Source organism: Megascapheus bottae, chromosome X (assembly GCF_031878675.1).
Source record: "Megascapheus bottae isolate mThoBot1 chromosome X, mThoBot2.hap1, whole genome shotgun sequence".
Taxonomy (NCBI): domain Eukaryota; kingdom Metazoa; phylum Chordata; class Mammalia; order Rodentia; family Geomyidae; genus Megascapheus; species Megascapheus bottae.
Window position 1 is genome coordinate 84,411,729 of NC_143547.1, and position 14,005 is coordinate 84,425,733.

A 14,005-nucleotide genomic window follows, 5' to 3' on the forward strand; every position below is an offset into this window, starting at 1 on the left:
GCACAAATTTGTAGCAAGGAAAATCATTCAATAGATCAAATCAAAATACAAGGCCACCTTCTGGCTTACCTCAGGAAATGACTCTAGCCTGCCTACACAGGAGCAAATCTATATTTCAGAAAAAAGAAAAAGTGCACGTGTATATATCAGTGCATGAAATTAGTCTCTTTATCAGTCTCTACCTCACTCAGAGTTACTTGTAAAAGGCACTCTGAAAAGAGTTTATTCTGGTTACTATCGATATTTTCATGGCCAGGCAAAGTGCAGTCTGTACCCTCCCCCATTTGTCACACTTTTCTAGGAGCTTTGCCATGTTAGCATCAGCTTAGGCAGCAGAGAGACTGGATTTTTCTGTGCTTGTTCACAGAGGGGCAGCCTGGGATAGTGGCTCTCAGACTTCTGTTGGTGCTATTGTTTGGTATTTTTCCACTGATCCTTGGCAGACACATGTAAAGGCAGTGAGCTAGAAATTGGCCCATGAGAAATACCCCAATTAAACCCCTTTGAAAAGAAATCATTACTGTAGCTGATAGTCACCTCTCTTCCACAGGAGAAACATAATAGATGTCAAGCGATTGCTTGTAACACCAGCACGTTCTGTTTAAACTTTGTAGACAGCATGGTTTTGTCCCACCTTCCCAATGACTGAGAGTTGAAAAGCAGAAAAAATGCCAGAGGCTTTCCATGCTTAGCAAAGGGCTCAGCTGGTTTGTGCAGAAGCCCACTTCGCAGTGACTGATCATAGGGAAAAAAGTCACTTCTTTCAATTCTTCCACCTCAGACATGAATTTTAAAGACATTGGCACAGTTTTTATATTTTCAAATGACATTACTGTCCCAAGAGCATGAGAGTATGAAAAATTCTTGGCTAGATTTCCTAGTACAATGGCACCCCTTTAAATAAATTTGCCATATGAAAATCTGAATTGTACAAAAGATAAGCTAGGAAAGGGGGTGGCAATCATTTTATGCAAAGAATTCTTTTAGATGGTCAGCTATCTGTATATATTTCAAATGCTTTATGAATTTTTGAAATCATTCCCATTATTTCAGGTTCTTCCAAATCCCACATCTACTAAAAAACGTCATCGCTAGTACTTAACGTCTCATTAATTTTTTTTAAACCTCTCAGCTCAGAGACATAACTGAAACTAAAAGTATGTTTTTAAGTCATAGATGATAGAATGCTGGAACTGAAAGGACCTTGGAGATCCTTTCTTTTTTTCCAGATGAGAAAGTTTGTCCAGACACTTGGCAAATTAGTGGTATGAGCCAAACTAGAATACCATCTAACTTTCTGGTCAAGACTCTATTCTCTGTATTGCATGTTCCTATAATGAAATGTCCCTTCTCCTTCATAGCATTTAGAGACATAGAATCTTCTACATTTTCTGAATTTTCCATTTATTTTTGCATGTCTGCTTTCCTTTTAGATTACACCTCTTGAAATGTAGAAAGGAAGACATATGGCATAATGCTACTCATATTGGAAAGAGGAGCAGTTGGAGAAATGGCAAACCTGCATTTAAGTTTAGTTTCTGACATCATGTAGAAGCTTTCACACCTCATTTGTAAGATGGATATAGTAATCTATTTCCTACCAATTAAATTTAGTTATTGTGAAATGTGCTTAACATGTCAATGACTATTGGTTTACTGAATGTAGTAGATGTATAAAACTTTGTGATAGGAAAGAACCATAGGGATATAGTTCAACTACAGATGAAGAAGTATCAAGGATCAGAGAGATGTGATCTGGCCTAAAGTCATTCAACTTATGAATCTTCCTCTTCAGATCTGATGATTGCTAGCTTAGTACTCTTTCTATTATGTTTTATAAAAGTGTCTATTTTTTTACTTTAACACTTACTGTTACAATAAATTTGGCCCAAGTTCATAGTGGTAAGGTATTCCTTTGATAGTCTCTTAAGTTTTGCCTTGTTTTCTGTAGTAGAGTATGCATTTATTAGAGCAAGGTCATCTTCTCCTGCTTGTCTACGCCACATGACATTTAGGAAAGTGCCAAATACAGAACATTAGCTGAACAATTTTTTACTGATATGAAAGGCTGTGATTGGGACCCAGACAAGACGTCTTTGCCTATCATTCTGATAGAGACACCGAATATGTGTTCCTGTATTATTCACATAGGACTAGGGCTCTCCTTTGGAGGTCTTAGTGGAATCTCTCCCAGAAATCAAGGTGAAAGAAAATTACATCTTGAAGAAGTGATCAAAAATATAGCTCCACTAAGGTATATAAAGAGCAATAAGGACACACTACAGATTTGTTATCAAAGGTCATGTGAAGTAAAGGATTTAATACCCTGAGGGAAAGAAAATCAATTTTGAAAGTCCATGGTCAGATGAAGAGGAGGAATTCTGTTTTAGTTTTATATTTAGAACGCCTCCAGACAACAGATCTGTTATCTACTATTCTAATGGGTAGGTGTTTCTTCCATGCAATTGTTCAAAAGAAGCTTTCAGTCTAGCAGAGCTGCTTAAAAGAAAGAAAACCAAGCTAGGCGCCTGTGGTTCATGCCTGTAATCCCAACTACTTAAGAGTCTGACATCTGAGGATCATGACTCCAAGCCAGTCTGGGCACTAAAGTCCCTGAGACTTTCATCTCCCAATAACCCATTTACTACCCAAACAACCAGAAGTGGCGGTGTGGCTTACGTGATAGAGTGCTAGCCTTAAGATAAAAAACACAGGGATAGGGCTCTAGCCTTGAGTTCAAGGCCCGGGATTGGCACCAAATACCAAAAAGAAAATTAAGAAAAGAAAGAAACTAACTAACTAACTAACTCCAGGATATGGAAACAAGAGATTTATCTTTGTGATTGATGTTCTTAATGTACTACATGAAGTTATTTCTTTTCTGTTTTTTCTCCGTTATGGTTTATCTCATGTTGTTATTGTATCTGAGTTTAGTACCTGGTATAATGTATATATGCTAATTTGTTTATTTGAAATAGGGAAGTGAAGGGGAAAAAGAAGATGTTTGGGAGGGGTGAGGGGAGGGAAAGTGGGAGAAAAACATGGGAAGGTCTAATATACCTAATACCTGACAAATGGAACTGTAACCTCCATATACATCACCCTGACAATAAAATACAATACAAAAAATAAAAAAATGTAAAAAATGCCTTCTGATAATGTGCATTTAATGTGTGCTAATAATCCTTAAAGTCTTTACAACTGTATTTTTTACTATCAAAATACAAGCTTTATTTCAATGAAAAGCATAATCTGCCATCATTATATGTCCTTATAATATTTCAAATAATATTTAGTACCTATGGCACAAGTATGATTCTTCGGCTATAGTTAGAAATATTGACTTTATATAGTCGTTCTTATTCTCATTCTCGCTATGCATGTGTATGTACACACACATGTGTGTATGCATATGTATATTTTATTTTTGTCTATATTACAGTGCATTTTTCTTCCCACATTTCATATGGAGAGATTTTCCTACTAGTTAATATTGTCTTAAAATATTCTCACAATATTGGACTGTTGCACTGAGTAGAATACATATAGACCTTAAGGCCTTATGAAATGCAAATGTTCACATTCATTCATTTTTTTTACCTCAGGAAAAAGATGGGGAATGCACTTGTTTCCTCCCAAATGAGGTAATTTAATCCTTGGGCTCCGTGAAATGGGATTTCCCAACATTAAACACTAATGAAAAATACATTAGCGTTCAGTGTCAGGAGCTCTAGAGCACCAATTCTGGAGGGTTAAGAGTCACATGCACTTACTTCCAAATGTATCTGGCAACCATACACTTCTGTACCCAAGAGAGAGAAGCAAAGACAAGGGGAGATGGTGATTATGCAAATGTGGATATCCAGACATACTTATAAAGCTTTCTGAAAAGTAAATTAAGATTTCAGATGGAAAGCTCTAATTCACTAATATACATGGATAGGAGCCAGTTTTGTGTTTGAGGACCTAAATAATTTGGGAAGATAAACTCTCAGGGGAGAAATTCTCCCAAATTATAGACATAAGGCATTCAGGGCATGCCAGAGTTGTTAGAAGAAATATGACTTTTCAGAAACATTCCTTTGTCTCTAAAAGATAACTAGGAAAGAGAGTGGCATGCGTGGATTATTTCCCTCTTTTTGCAAATAAACCTTTATTTGGATCATGTTCAAGGAAGTTTTCACTAGAAATTAGTGTCTCTGTTCAAAAACAGTTTGAATACTGAACAGGGTGTCTCTCAGGGTGTTGAGTGCTCTTTCATTAACACATGTCAGTTCTGCTATAAGCCAATGCACACATTTTAAAAGTTGACTGCATTATGAAAATTTTTCACATATGAAAAGACTTGATGAGACTAACAGTGTTAGGTCATGGCATTCCATGGCATCAGTGACACATTTGAAGAAAAAGGGAAACTAATAAGAATGGCTTACTTGTATACTTATTCGTTTTACAAAATACATAGATCTTAATGGTTAAGAACTGTCAAAGATCTGCTTGTAAAAGTCAGTGTTGGAAGGGTTATTAATGATGACCTCTGTAAAGTGGTAGAAGGAGGGCTATCTGACTAGGACGGAGGATTCTTAGGTATCATGTGAATGGGTGAGAATCCCAATCCACATGGTGATTTGAGATCACTGGAGGATATTTTAGGATGCCACTGGCCATTCTGTGAATTCTTACATGGCACAATCTGCTGTATAGCTTTCTTCTTGTTTTTATTGTAATGCATAGAGGGGTTACAGTTACATTCACCAGACAGTAGGTGCATTACTTCTCACACATTGATACCCCTCTCATATTTTTCCCCATTCTCTCTCCCCACCCGCTCCCAATCATCTTGTTTTCTCCCCTTCCCTTTCCTTTTTCAAATAATCAATTAAAAGTATATACAATATACCAGGTAACAAAGTCAGATACAGTAAGGATATGAGATTAACCAAAGGGCAACAAAAGAGAAGAGAAATAACATAGTGCATTAAGAAAAACAATCACTCAAGATAAAGCTCTTGTTTCTATATTTTAGACATTCTTTCATTTAGTCTCATCCTACATGATCCCATGTATCTAGGTTTTGCGCTACTGTAAAATTCTGCTAGGAGGGTCCTGTGTACACAGTTTTCTGAACTCATCTAGGGCTTTTAACAGATGGGAAACATGCAATTTGTCTTAAGTACAAATTATTCTCAACTATCCCAAAAGCAAGGGAACAAATTAATGTTTTCAAAACAAGCAGTGGCAGAACAAAGTGTACATGTAAAATAATTTCCTGTAGGTGTTAAAATAAATACTGCCACTTCTGCAGTAATGAAAAATAGATAATTTCTCTTGAAAACTTTGACCACATAGACAAATGACCAGTTTTTTAGAGCTCTGTGCACTAAACTGTTCATTTTTTTCTTTTTTTTCTGGGGGGGTAAGGAATGGGTTGTGGGGCTTGAACTTGGCCTGGGTGCTGTCTTTGAGCTCTTCAGCTCAAGGCTACTGCCCTACTCTTGAGCCAAGCCCCACTTCCCATTTTCTATAGGTTAATTGGATATAAGATTCTCAGAATAGCTAGGATTACAGGCATGAGCCACCGTGCCTGGCTCAATTTTTCTTTAGTTACATTATGATGGTACTCATTCAGATATGCTTTTCCCATAGTCATTATTATGTGTTGCCAAAAGGAACACATATATTCTTAAGAGCTCAGAAAAAGATCAGAGAAATCAGAAATTATGTCTGTACTTCTTGGTCTTATGCCACATTTCAAGATGACGGTTTAGGAGTATTTCTACAATTCTTTTTAAAAATTTTAATTTGCATTGTTATTATAAAGATGATATAAAAGGGATTGCAGTCACATGTCTTGTAATAAGTATATTCATTTTTGGATAATGTCACCCCTTCACTTCCTCTCTCACAGTTTTATTTCTTTATCTGCAACTCTAGAGTAAAAAAAGTCCTTCAAAACTATGTTTCCTTTCTCTCTGTCTCTCTCCCTCTCTGTCTCTCTTTGTCTCCCTCAGCCTCTGCCTCTGTGTGTGTGTGTGTGTGTGTGTGTGTGTGTGTGTGTGTGTGTGTGTGTGTGTCTACTTGGGCATGAACTTATGGCCTGATCATTCTCCCTTAGCTTTGTCTCTACCACTGGAATGACAGCTATATTGCCTGGGTTTTGTTTTATATTGTTTTGCGTTTTGGTTAACTGAGTTTTTATCTGGATGGCTTCAAACCATGATCCTCAAATGTTAGCCCCATAAGTAGCTAAAATTACAAGTATAAGCCATCACACCTGGACTTGGTTATTTTGGAAATTATTTTTGGCGACAAATCTTAACCTGAAACATTATGAGGATATTTATAGTTTTATCTCATGTAATGAATTTGCATACAATAAAATGTGATAATATCACACCCCACTTTTGGTGTTTATTCCAAACAGTGACTTTGTGAAATCTGTGGATGGAGAAATTCTGATACAAGTGAGTGTCAGAGGTTTTAAAAAAGGATAATGGACCAGCATTAGTATTTAACTACCTTCCTGAACTATTATGAGCAATATTAATGAATACTTATGAAGACAATTGTAAAACATGTGCAAAGAACATCAGGGCACTAAGGGTTATTGCCATAACTACTTATGTCACGTCTCTCATGCTTAATTATAAGCCTGTGGTGCCTTCCATCATCTTCTAAGCTGTTCTTGCAGGCAGGAGAAGTGATGAAGGAAAATAGACTTAAATGAAAAAAGAAAGGGTTATTATTAATTATTACTAATTTTAAACATATATCTCCAATTCTAGTAATTTACTTGACCCAAGGAGTTCCATAATCTGGGAGGGAATGGCTCATAAATTATTGTGTTATAGGTAGTATCTACTAACCTCATAGTTTTCAACAATCATAAAATTAAGCACAAAGTGGCTGTTGACACTCCTTAATCTTATCATTATTAGGAGATCAAGGAATGAGAAGGTAAGAAAATTGGTTTTAAGAGGAATCAAGAACAAACAGTTTATCACTTCTCTGGGTGAAAAAAACATTGCTTTAATATTAATGTACTAATATCCTTACAAAAGTAGATTCATCATTTAAATAAACCACTAGAATGAGAACAGAACTAAAATCTATTAAGAAGCTAATATCTAGTAAATATTTGTGCATATATGGGCATGTTTATGAGCCTGACACAGACAATGGAAAGAGGTAAAAGAAAGGAGAGACACAGCTAACTGTAGAAGAGCTTCAGATGCTCTGGGGAAAGGGCATCTTAATTTACATAGGTTCATTTTAGTCCTGAATTATTGCACTCTGGGGGTTCCTATAGCTCTGAACCACTATACCCTCTCTTTGAGATCGTAAAGTACACACCTCTGAGGATTTTGGATGGCCTACTCAGTAAGCCAGTAAGAAAAATGATATACTCTTTAACTTCTGTCAGTTTGATCTTTGTTATAACCAATGAAAATAAAGAGGTTCTCTTCATTAGACTATGAAGTGATGCTATTGTTGAAAGGATATGTTTTCCTCCCGAAGTCTGAACTTTCTAGATTTCATTCGTCCTATATCCCATTCTGCAACTCATTATACAAACAAAACATTGAGTCAATAATTCACCCAATGAATCAGAGTACCCTGGCAAGCCATTTCTGTCTGCCTTGTAGGTTATAGGCAGAATAAAACTAGGTTGTGCACTATGTTGACTTTCCATCATGCAATAAGGTGATCTAAGGCATAACAGTCAATAGTCCGTCCAATAAGCAGCTGTTTTGTTAAGTCAATCAATGCTCTGGCATAGATTACTTGACATGCAGGGAAAAGAGAGAAGGCTGTGCTAAATTCCATTTTGCTGTAACTAGTGAAGTACTTGAGCTACCTAATTTTCTTAGTTGTGAAGATACAGGACAGATGCATCTTTGCTTACATGTTCACAAGAGTTTGCCAATGTCTGGGAAAAGAAAAACAAGGGCAATATTGTATTTGTGGCCTTGTAAAACGATCATTTTCTAAGTAGATTGGTAAAGGACTGCATTATGGTATAATTGGAATTTTACACTTTATATAATCTTCATAATATATTTAACTAGCAAAATTAATGTATGGCCAAAACCTTTCCAGTATGGCATTGAAACAAACTCCATTATCTATTATGTCCCATGAAACATGAAATAGATAATTGCCCTGTTTTATCTTATGCTGACAATGTTGCTCTGGTTTCCATTATTAGCCAGTGAAGTATATCAAAAAGAAAATATAAAAAAGTAATGATCCTTAAAGGTTTCCTATTTACTTATACTCAGACTAAAGTTGTATGTAGTATTTAAATTATTTTCAATCCCCACGTTAATTACTTACTTGAAAGTAGGTAATGGAGGGTTATGAATTAATTGACAGTGAATCATTTAATAAATTACCTAATAACAGGTATTGTGGAATTTTACAAAGTTTTCATTTAGAGAGCTTCATTTTTATTGTACTGTGACAAATGGTCACTCTATATTTGTTCACAAAGCAAGGAATGAAAATTATTCTGTTATTTATTAAAATGGAACTCTGAATTTTGAAGCACACATCAAGGAAACATAATGATTTTATCTAAAGTTCTATGAAAAATATTTGTTAAACTACCACATGCTAAATATAGATGGCATAGGATATTAATATTATGGAACACAAAAAAGCAAAAGACAATTTTATGGAGAACAGGGAAACCGTTCAGATAAAGACTGAAAGAAAATTTGGGCTTATTACTATTGCTGGCTGACCAAGGTTTGGATATTTGTTGGGAAAGGTGCCTGATACTCAATAGTTCTTCCTTACCTGCACAATTGCAGAGACAAAGGAGCATTGACACCTAATGGAATGACAGAGAAGAGTTCTACATTTTTACTTGAGGAACGAACTTGTTATTGTTATTGTTAACTTATGGAGATTCTCATCTGGGACAATGGGAGCAGATGGCACTGTCACAGCAATATTTGCAAGAACTGGAGGATGCTCTAATTTCAAGCACGTTTCAGCCATTGTTTTAGTTAAATAGTACTTAGCTCCAGGATAAAAATACAATAATATTGTGCAGTTGCTATATTACTAATACAGAGAAATGAAATCCACAATTTACTTAAGATGGATAGGTGAGAGTGGATTCAAGGTAATAACCTCTAATAGTGGTACTCATCTTGAGATTCATTTAACTTTGCTTTTCTAGGCGGGAAAGAAAGGGGAGGCACTACAATTAGTGACAGGAATTGGGGGCAATCAATCTTATAAATAATTTTAATAGTAGATTTCCATATCTATAAGCTTATAAAATGATTCTATGTTAACAATAGCAATGATGGTTTGTTTATCTCTCTTATCTCCTATAAGAAAATGCAGAGGCTTGAAAAACATCCTGATAGTTTCATAGGAGTGTTTTACACACATACTTGTTATTAAAATGTGTTGGGTCATAAAAATCAAGAATTGTAAATTTGATTAAAATATTATTGGCTACTACCAGTCTTTCTGCCTGACAACTTGAAGGTAGCAGAGGGAGTCTTTATAAGTATGGGCAAGATAATAACAATTCTATATGAAGGTGAAAGTTATTTCCTGTCATAAATTTAAGCTATGCATGCATTTGTCTTGTATTAGAATCTGGGCCTGAATCATCCTTATGTCTCCCACACGAAATCCTTCATTTTATTCAATATGTTTATTATTCTCAAATATATTTTATGTGAGTGAAACTAATAGCCAGATCAAGGAAATTTTGAATTGAATTAAGTTTTATAAAAAAACAAAAGCTGCAGTTGTTTTATGATAGACAAATAACTCATCTGATTGTATTCTTAACTTTTCTACCACGTGTTTGGGCACTATAAGGGTACAACCTTTATCTGAAAACTTCTCTGCCTAAATAAACATTAACTGATACAATATTTTTTAACTTAGTTTCTTATTTTTCCACATGATATCTTAGTGAGCTATTAAGCACAACCATATGTTGCCTAAACTAGATATAGATTGCACTAGAGACCTCATTAACTGAAAGATAGCTAATGAAGTCATGACAAAGAAGCTCAATTAGGATATATATTGATATAAATGTGTCTGCTAGAGGATCAATTTATATCCACTACTCTGTGGACAGAGTACCAGTGGCCTCAGGTAGCACCTCCTCAACATGAAAATTAATGTCAAATATAGATGCCTTTTGTAAAATGAAGAACAAGTTTGTCTCAAAGGAAGAAAGTCTGCATGAACAGATGAAAATGAGAATGTATGTTGAAGAAACTGAATAGGTGAGGGTATGGTGATATATACAAGAAGTAAACCTACAAACAGTGCTTCATAGGTAAGTCTTGGCAAATATTTCCTTTAAGCAAATATCTAAAGCATATTAATTTTTAGTTAAGGTAAGTAAACATTTGAAAAGTGTACATTGAAAACTTTGTGGATGATAAGTGGGATGTTGACAGGGACAGAAGATTAGTAATACATAACTTATGTGAAGCAATTTCTCAGAGTTCCCCTCTTATGGTGCCTGAAACCAGTGGCTGAATGCTTCTTCCTATATTTTAATACTGGATATCTTAGTAAGATTGTGACTTGGGTTCTTGAGTGGTCCTAATGACAACCTAGATAGGATTCAACTTAGCTTCTACTTTACTCCTTAATGGCAAATAAGCACTGAATTCCATGGCTCTATTTTGCCTCCCTTTTAACTTCATGAGGGTAAGTTCTCAACTGGTGGTCTGAAATGAGATGTCTCTCAGTGTAAAAGAGCACAGTATTGTTGAGTATGATTGCGGTTTCTATACAGTCTCATTGACATTCAGAAACGGTTATGTGAAACGTGATTCAGTTAATCAGAATCATTTTCCGGTAGGTTTGATGTCTTCAAATTCTTGCTACATTTGTACCAGGAAAATATTTCCTCAGTACATATACGTGCAGAGTCTAGGCATTTTCTATTAATTCATACCTAAAGATTTCCATGGGCAGGTCTGACCATAGTCTACCACAGAGCCTTCTAGCCTACCACAGTGATTTCATTAAAAAGTCATTTACAGGAGAAGGAATATATATTTCCCAAGCAGGAAAGTCCATGAAATTCTAATCTCTACTTATCCACCAGAAAACTGGAAGTGGGTTTGTGACTCAAAGTGGTAGAGGGCTAGCCTTGAGCAAAAAACTGTCAGGGAAAGCACCCAGGCGGTGAGTTCAAGTCAGACGAATGACATTGAAAAAGTAGGTTCCTATTGAAATAGTATCTACTTTTCTTTGAAGTAGAACTCATACCTTATTAATACATTATTACTGCATTAAATGACAAAAAAATGAATGAGAGCCCCACCTCAGAAAGGAACCAAGCCAATCAATATGGAAACTCCTGCATTTAGAAGCAAAATGACAGATGTGCCTGGCTTCTACTTAATGCAATAAATAAATGGCGGAGCAATTTGACACTAACTTAGTTATTTAGAGATACCATTGTATAAAACTTGTTTAAGTTAGTAAGTATATTGTGACATTTCCTGATGCTATAGTTATTAAGTTTACACATGTTAGAATTAGACCAATTTGGATTTAAGTCACAATTCGGCCATTTACTAACAGCTTGATAATGAGATGCCAGATATTTTAAAGTTGTTGTTTCTTTAACTGTAAAATAGAGGTAGTAATAAAAATCTTTTAATATTTTGTGAGTAAAGTGAGGTGGCATGCATAAAATAGTAAAGTATCTAGCTTATAGGAAACACTAAATAATCTTAAATGAATGATGAATGATTAAGCCAAACAAAATATATAAAATTTGGGTACTAAAATCCGGTACTAAAATCTTTAGAAATTCCAGTGAACAAACTAAGAGAAAAACTTAACTGACCCCAAGGTATTTAGTTGTTTGAACCTTATGCATTATAGTTTAAAACTGCATGTTTTTAGGTTTTACAGGTTTCTTTCTTTCCCCCCAATTGTTCTAAGAAGCTATTATTGAAATCATGAATCAATAGAACAGTTGACTCCCATCCTTTATTCTTCTACATGCACAGCAACACTGCATTGATTAGTTATGTGCTCAGTTCCTTTTACTTTTTCTTTCATGATTTTCATTTAAGGGCTCTCAATGCATTTTCCCCCTTTTATTAAGTGATTTTGGGATGCACATGCATTTCTAAAGAACCTATTGCAATTATACCTCAGGACTTAGACATTAGAGCAAAAGGTGTGAAAAAAAAATTTCCATGCATACAATATTAGTGCTTTGTATTTAGGAAGCACCTTTCATCTGCATACCTCAAAGCTTTTCACAAATATTATCTGATGGTTTATTCACTAGGCCAAGCTGCAAGCAAAACTGTCTTTCAAAGAATTCCATCAAAGTAATCAAACCCCATGAGGGAAGGAGATGTGAATAGCTGGATAGTGTTAGAATGTTCAGAAATATTTTTAAATAGTACATATACAATGCCACCTAACAAAGAATATGGGGTTCCATATGTAGAATTTTCATACTAGATAAATAAAGTTTATTATATTGACATCAAGGCAAGCAGCACCCATTATAAAATAATGATACTGAACAATTTTGTGATGGATCAAAAAATTTAGGATAGATTATTTATTTCCCATTGCATCTAGATAAAGTTATTAGCACATTGGATATTCATCATGTCCTCTATATTACATTTAAAGAGTATGGGTGTTGGGCCAGAATTGCATGTCAAATACTATTGGTACCTAGTGCATATAAAAATTCAGTTAATGTTAATCACCAATAAAATTATAATTATAATTGTAATCATAGTAACTATTAATTTAGATTAGGAATCAACTATTAAAAAAAACGCAGTGAAATTGGACCTGTATTCACATTTGTTGCTGCTGCTACTTTTCTATTGTCTGTTAAGATAGGTAGGTGCCAGTACGGTAATAAGAAAAGGAAAAGAACACCCCCCCTTCTCTCTTGAAATAATCACTCCTCATGGGGCCTGTCCAGGCTATTTTGATGTGAAGATCCCTTTTCATTTTGAGTGAAGTCATTTACATAGTCTTGTTATGGAACCTAAGGCTGTGGCTTTGATTGTAAATCTAGTCCCCTATTACTTGGGGGGGAGGGCAGTTGTGATACTATCCTTTCAAAGTTAAATGAAAATGGACCTTATTTTAAAATTCAATCTCATTAGTGCTATGAAAACATCAGTTTACATATACTCATTAAAGAAGTACCAATGACTTTAGGTACTACTTCTCAGAGTTATGTTGAGACTTCTATTCTCTCTCATTGTTCTATTTAGCTCACATAACTAATGTATTGTAAAACTAGACTATTTGAAAAATATGCTTAAGATTGTGAGATTTTTTTTTTGCCAGTCTTGGCTTGAACTCAGGGTCCTTGGGGTTTCTCAAGGATAGAGCTCTATGACTTGAATCACAGAACCACCTTCAGCTTTTTTTCTATGTATGTGGTACCAATGAATTGAACCCGGTCTTCATGCAGTCTAGGGAAGCAATCTACCATTAGGCCAAACTCCCGGCACAAGACTGTTGCCGGGGCCAACCGGCAGCAAACCAGGGTTCGCAGATTGGGGTTCCTGAAATCGGGGGCAAGGACTAGGAAGAAATAGAAGAGAGACAGACACACCGGGTCCGGGATGACAGACACACCGGGTCCGGGATGTCCGCAGTCCAGGTAAAGACTGCCGCGTTTATTTTTCACTCCCGCTTCTTCCCTCCTCCAGACCCAGGGAACCTCCAGGTGTTACATTCATATGGTAATTCTCAGGTCATTTACATAGAATAGGGCCAGAAAACAATAAGACAATAAAGCCATCGTCTGATGCAAGTCAAGGTACAGTTTGATTCCACTCTGGCTCCCAACAGACTGTAAGATTTTTTGTAAGTCTTCTGAAGATACTAATTATTCTTGTTTCCTTGAAGAGAAGTACAGCATTTTGAAGTCATACATTGTGCCTATTTTAGAGATGGAGAATATGAGGTTCAGAGAAATGGAAACCCTCCACCAAGTTCCTAGGTA

General features: G+C 35.5%; 1 protein-coding gene across 1 annotated transcript in view; it reads right to left on the bottom strand.

Annotated features, from left to right (window-relative positions):
- LOC150041479 (teneurin-1-like) overlaps positions 1-14,005 on the bottom strand; it is a 464,851-nt gene that overhangs the window by 5,125 nt on the left and 445,721 nt on the right. The window lies entirely within an intron of this gene.